Source organism: Mytilus edulis, chromosome 1 (genome assembly GCF_963676685.1).
Source record: "Mytilus edulis chromosome 1, xbMytEdul2.2, whole genome shotgun sequence".
NCBI classification, from domain to species: Eukaryota; Metazoa; Mollusca; class Bivalvia; order Mytilida; family Mytilidae; genus Mytilus; species Mytilus edulis.
The window spans coordinates 31315839-31322171 of NC_092344.1; positions in this window are offsets into that span (position 1 = coordinate 31315839).

The window sequence follows — 6333 nt, forward strand, 5'->3', positions numbered from 1 at the left end:
AATCAAAATCACAGATAATGGAATATTGAAAATACTGAAAAACCTCAATCCACACAAGGCAGCTGGCCCAGACCAAATTACATCGAAGGTTCTAAACGAATTAGCCACCGAAATAGCACCAATACTTAGCATCATCTTTCAACAGTCATATGAGTCTGGAGATTTACCAATAGACTGGAAATCAGCCAACGTCTGTCCAATCTTAAAAAAAGGCCAAAAATACCAAGCAGAAAACTACCGCCCTGTATCTTTAACGTGTATAGCATGCAAAATCATGGAACACATAATTACCAGCAACATCATGGCTCACTCGGACAAACATAATATCCTACATCCTATGCAGCATGGGTTCCGCAAAAAATTATCATGCGAAACTCAACTCATCGAATTCATAGATGATATCACGCAAAACCTGGACGAAGGAAAGCAAACTGATTGCTTAATCATGGACTTCTCCAAGGCTTTTGACAAAGTAAGCCATTCACTACTGATCCATAAACTACATAGATACGGGATTGATGGAAAAACCAACAGATGGATCCAGAGTTTCCTAAGTGGTAGACAACAGTCAGTAGTGGTTGAAGGTGTAAGCTCTGGCTTCATTGATGTAGAATCAGGTGTACCACAAGGTTCAGTCCTTGGACCAGCACTCTTCCTCTACTACATTAATGATATGCCAGAGGTGGTTCGATCTAGAACACGATTGTTTGCCGACGACACAATCATCTATCTAAAATTAACATCAGATGCAGATACAACAACACTGCAAGAGGATCTGAACAAATTATCAGACTGGGAACAACGATGGCTCATGAAATTCAACGCAGACAAATGCAATGTCATGACCATCAGCAAGAAAAGAAATCCAATCTCAAAAGATTATATCCTTCATGGCCATGTACTGGAGAGAGTATCGGATGCAAAATATCTTGGAGTTACAATCAGCTCAGATTTAAATTGGAGTACTCATGTACATAACATCTGCCAAAAAGCAAATAAAACTATTGGGTTCTTAAAAAGAAATCTGAACATCAGTAACAAACAACTGAAAGAAAATGCATACAAGTCATTAGTCAGACCAACACTTGAATATGCAAGCGCAGTTTGGGACCCCCATCAACAGAACAACAAGAAAAAAATTGAGATGGTACAACGCAGAGGGGCTAGGTATGTTACCAACAAATACCGTAACACATCATCAGTAGACGCCATGATAAATCAACTCGAGTGGCAACAACTAGAAGAGAGGAGATCAACAACAAGGATGTGCATGATGTACAAAATAACTAACTGCCTAGTTAATATAGATGCAACATCTAGGCTTATTCCAACAAACCGAGCATCAAGAACAACTCGGACTGGATGTTTCCAGGTTCCTCTTTGTAGAACGGATATAAGGAAAATGTCATTCTATCCAAAATCAATACGGGAATGGAATGCCTTACCACTTTCCACTATCACCGCCCCGAGTCTTGAATGCTTCAAGGCTCGGCTAACAAAATAGACATAAACACTTGTTTTTAATGAGCACCTGTATATAGGATTTTAACTTTCACAAAATGTAAATATAACTAAATTTTCTTTGGACTTTCATGCGCAACACACAGTGGCAGAATAATCAGAGAGTTGATTGCGGCCGCTTAACTGGAAGAAGAAGAAAGACTTTTGTATACCTGAAAGATTTTTCAAGTTATGGTTTATGTAGCTGTGATCCGTTAAGAATTTACTAAAGTTCAAGTCACTATCCCTGTAAAACTTGCATAATCAAGGATTTTCAATAAAATCTAGAACTAATGTATGATAGTGAATTTAAGTGGATCTTTGCTCGTAATACGTATATAAAAATTGCAATTAAGGTGGCTCGGGACTATTCGACTGCGCATAATTTCACGCATGAATTACAAAAGTATTTGTTGTAAATTCGATATAATTTTTTTAAATATTTTGATTGATTAGAAATGCTAAATCATTGTAGTTATGTGAATAATAGAATATTTTCGTTATAATCCGTATTTGTTAAAGGGTCAAAATGACATTTCACCCATTTTTACCATTTTCCCGCCAAAATTTGGATTTTAAGGCAAAATATATTTTTTTCCTTATCGGTGACCTATTTTTTTTATTTGCTCATTCTTTGAAGCTATATTTCAGCTTTTTATTTTACAGTTTTGGACCAAGTGTCATAGAACGTTTTTTTTTTTATAATCCTATAAAATTATGTCAACACCTCTATTTTCCCTATCATTTCATTGAAAAAAGGTCCCTTTTACATACCTGTTTAAAAGTAAAATTTTGAGCTTCAATGGTCCGTGACCCCCTATTTATTTCGACCAATTTGATTTAATTTCTGTAAAGAATAAAATATAAAAAAATACGGCACTTCTGATAGAAACTTTTAATAGGCCCCGAGCCACCTTAATACATATAGTTAGGGTTCATAAAATTTAGATAAGATCTGCAATAAAAAACTAATCGAACCGTTCATTTTGGCAAAAGTGCAAAAGAAGTTAACGAACTGATATTTTAAAGATAAATAGATATAGGAGTCATTACATAGGCTTCATTTTAAATAAAACCAATAAGTAAAATCATCCTTAAACTAGTAACATTTTAAACATAACTGCTTTGTCATAATCAACTCTCTAATCGTTTAAAATTTCCACTTTGATAACAATCAATCAATTGAAACCGAACAAATTTAAAAACTTGTAGCTCGGATCCGGTGGCATTTTGTCACTTTTATTAAGTATACCTTTAATATAGTTCAATACAATTTAATTTTGTACTCTCGACTCCTCGGCATTCATTTTTTAGCTCACCGGGACCCGAAGCTTATGTTATCACTTGGCGTCCGTCGTCGTTTGTCGTCGTAAATTATTTCAAAAATCTTCTCTGAAACTACTGGGCCAAATACCTTCAAAAATTTAACTAAATGTTCCTTAGCCTAGGGTATCTAGTTTATAAATTGTATCCGAACTTTTGGTCCATTGACAAACATGGCCGCCATGGCTAAGAATAGAACATAGTGGTCAAATGCAGTTTTTGGCTTATAAAAAACTAAAGCTTTTAGAACAAATCTGACATGAGGTAAAATTGTTAAATAGGTCAAGATCTATTAGCCCTGAAATTTTCAGACGAATCGAACAATCCTTTGTTGCGTTGCTGCCACTGAATTGGTAGTTTTAACGAAATTTTGAAGTGTTCTGTTATTATTTTGAATATCATTATAGATATATATAAACTGTAAACAACAATAATATTCAGCAAATTGAGATCTACAAAAAAGTTAATATGACCAAAATTGACCATTTACCCTTTAAGGAGTTATTGCCCTTTAAAGACAATTTTACACAATTTGTTCATCAAGTTTGCTAACATTTAAAAATCTTCTCTGAAATACAGGTGAGCGATTCAGGCTCTTGAGAGCCTCTTGTTGGTAATCAAGACGTCTGAAGCTTAATAGTGAAGGTCGTACGTTGGCCTGTAGTATAGCCACAAGCATTATAATAAGGTATATAATGGCAAGCCGTTTTACTATTTATTCGAATTTCAAGATATCTCCTATAATATATAAAATATCTTATATAAGTGTAAGATATCTCCTTTAATATATAAGATATCTTATATAATATATAAGATATCTCCTTAAATACGGAAGCCTGGAGCTGCCTTGTGTAATTGTTTATAACTAAACCATATTTGATAATTATTGCGATGATGTTTTGTATATTGCAAAATGACGCCTTATTTATCACAGTAATTCGCTGTATCTAACAACAAGGCACTTTATTTAGCGCAATGATTTGTTAAATTTAACACTAAGAAGACTTAATTATCGCAATATTTGCTATATATATACCACAAGTCGCCTTATTTATGGCAATATTTCGTTATATCTAACAACAAGACGTCTTTGTTATTGCGATGATTTTATTGTGTAAAAACAGTACCACTTATTTAACACGATTTACAATTTTTTTCGCTTTAAATTTCGGAAGTTAAAGCTAAGTCATCATAATTATTGCGATAGCACATTTCAATTTACATATGTAGCGTGAGCAGCCATTCAACGGCCATTTTCGTTATGATCAACACCCGATCAACCAGACCATTTTCTCCCGTATGAATCATTTGTTTAATAATTTCTTCATTTGACTAGAGAAGACTTAGTGGACCTACATTCAAAGAAAGCTACCCCTCATTCTGAACAATGCTTTTGGTAAGTAAATATTTCATTGTATCAACATAATAGCTACTGTTTGTTCTTTTTATACCACCCACTTGAAACGTGGGGGTCATGATATAGTAATCGTTACCCCCGTCCGTCTTTCCGTCCGTTATGGAAGTCATGCAGGAGGTACTAATCTTTTATCTGCAACTCCGAGATCATCCTTGTCCATTGAACAAAACTTAATAAAACTTTCACAAATTCTTTATAATATAATGCCTCTGTGCTCCTTTTATTTCATATATTGATTGAAATTTATATTTTTTGGGGTTTGCCATAGCAAAACATGGACTTTTTCCATCCCTTATCAACGGGTATTCATTTCTTATTCGCAACTGCAAGATCAACCTAAACTACTGAACAAAACGGACGGACAGACGACAATTATATACCATAATAGGTCCGTCAAAATTTTGACAGGCGTATAAAAAACAGTTCAACTACTTTTACAAGGCGAAAAGGAAAATAGAATCGTGAAGCCAGTAAAACAATTTTTATTTTAATCTGAACATGCAAATTGAATATTATGTTATGTATTTTACATTAGACATATTCACAGAACAACACCATCTATTATGAGAGTCCGAGAAACTATAATAGTGGACAGTTTTCCTACTTATTTCACGTGTTTCCGAGTCATAGTAAACTCGAAGCAGCCTACAATGCATTGTAGTTCATTGAGTCGATTGGTCAGTACTTTAAGGCCATATTTATGCAAAATATTTTCACGTCAGAAAATCTAGAGTTCCCGACCTGTTTATAACAGGCATATATGGTTAATCATATCAAATCATATACAATTTTACATGTGTCATCAAAAAATAATTTTGAGTAGTGCATGCTTTCTGATCCAAAGGGAAATAGATTAAATAAATTGTTTAATTCCGATTCAGCCTGAAAGGAAGAAAGGAAAATAATCAACTTTAGTTTTTACACCTTGCATGCATATCAAAATGAGCAAAAATACAGTTTCTTTACATTTGAACTACTAAGAGCATGAATTATTTGAAATAGATTTGTACTGCTCATGACTTTCCGTGGTTTAATTTAAAATGTTTTAAATTATTACTTTTATGCCAAAAAACCTACCACAGAGGAAGTTAGAAATAAGCAAAAATAAAAAGGGGCGGATGTTAGTCTGGTCAACAAGGTAACTGTGATTAAGAAACGGTTGAAAGTACAATCCAAATTTTCCACACAAACCTTTCTTTAATCAACATTAACATCGTGATAGAATTTCAATATGATCTGTTTGGTAGAACAAAATTAACCTTAAGTCATTTCAATATTTCAACATTCATACACATAATCCAACATTAACCTCAAAATAAGACCTATAAAATTGGCATTGAAGAAAAAAAGTTTTTAGAAAGCTCGTACGAGTTCGCTAGCAACCCTTTGCGGGTTTTTAATTTGATAGGTGACTGTTTGTTAAATATTTGTTTGTTTTGAGATTGTGACACAAGTATGACTGCTATACCAAAATTGTGACTATTTGACCTATTATGTCTGTTTTGTTCATACATGTACATCGTTTTATATATAATGGAATTTGATACGACTGTCATACAAGTGAGAGGTTTAGCGCTATAAAACCAGGTTCAATCCTACATTTTCTTCATTTGAAAATGCCTGTACCAAGTCAGGAATATGGCAGTCGTTGTCCATCCGACTTTGCCATTTGCCATTTGATAAGGGACTTTCCGTCTTGAATTTTCATCGGAGTTCAGTATTTTAGTTCCATTTGATAGGATAACGTCATTAATTTTCATGGCATCAATTGACAAATGATGTTGTGATAATGTACACACAAGTGCATACGATGCATGGCAGATTTTAAATTGATGATTTGAGTTTTCTCTCAGTTTCATAAGAATGAAGATAACAATATTTATTTTAAGCTCCACGGCATCAATTGGTGATTTGAAGATCGCAAATACCCGTTTACTGGCTCTGCCAACGCGTTGCCAGTAAAGATAATTTGCAATCATCCAATCGCGAATTGCTGCCGTCGCAGCTTAAAATATAATACAGTTATCTACTGATAAATATCTTTGCATACATTCATTTTGATCCAATCTTTTAGGCTATCTGAACATCTTCCC